The following is an 874-nucleotide window of genomic DNA, read 5'->3' on the forward strand; positions in this document are numbered from 1 at the left end:
CAGTGTATTCAGAAAGAGACAGTCAGAGAGAGAGAAGAGGGGAGGAGTTGATCTTTCGAGAACTTCCGGGCGGGTGAGAATAGCCACTTTCGCTGGTAAATGTATGGGTGATCTTATACTTTAGCACGTTAAATTCTTCAAATTGATTTTATTCCCTTTTCCGTAACGAACGACCACTTTAAAACATGATCTAGATTTAGATCTATCTAATGAAGATTATACTCACTGGCTTCCAAAATCACAATGGAAGACCGAAAACCACTGTTTATACCATCTGTTCATGACAAAATTACAGTAGTTTGCGCATTTTTAGTGGGCCCAGTTCAAAGTTTTGAAGGTCTGAGTCGGGGATTAGTAGACTTTGGGAATTTAACGTGCTAAAGTATAAGATCACCAATTTATGTACAGGCCTCCTGTTCAATCGCAACCTCACCCCCACACCCAACCCGTGATTGCCAACAAAGCCAAAGGCCAAGAATGATGCTGTCTGAGTTTTAGTTTTAGATTTCAAGTAAGCAACAATGACAATGCCACATGAGCCATTGCCAAAACATGGGGAAAAACACACACATCTCACATTAGTGTGCATAAAATGTGATGCATTAGTATTTATTCCTCGAAAACGTATACACACGTCAAATATAGGATGTTAGAACCTGCATAGCAGTTTCAGACCCCATGTCAGCTTTATAATCCTGAGTTTGTAAATTTTGTGCCAAAAATGTTCGTTTTTTAGTGATTCCTGGAGTGTCATTTTGAGCACACCAATGCAAACTTCCAAGAATGTCCAAAATTTAGTATTTTTGGGTGTGTTTTTTTTTACGTGTGCTTTGATCCTATGTTATTTGTCATTGAGAAAGGTTAACTTGCTCAA

The 874-nt window shown here is 38.7% G+C and overlaps 1 protein-coding gene across 1 annotated transcript in view; it reads right to left on the bottom strand.

The window, feature by feature from the left end:
* Positions 1-874, bottom strand: part of LOC101856379 (cystinosin) — a 66,592-nt gene that overhangs the window by 31,749 nt on the left and 33,969 nt on the right. The window lies entirely within an intron of this gene.

The sequence above is a fragment of the Aplysia californica genome, unplaced genomic scaffold, assembly GCF_000002075.1.
Source record: "Aplysia californica isolate F4 #8 unplaced genomic scaffold, AplCal3.0 scaffold00709, whole genome shotgun sequence".
Taxonomy (NCBI): domain Eukaryota; kingdom Metazoa; phylum Mollusca; class Gastropoda; order Aplysiida; family Aplysiidae; genus Aplysia; species Aplysia californica.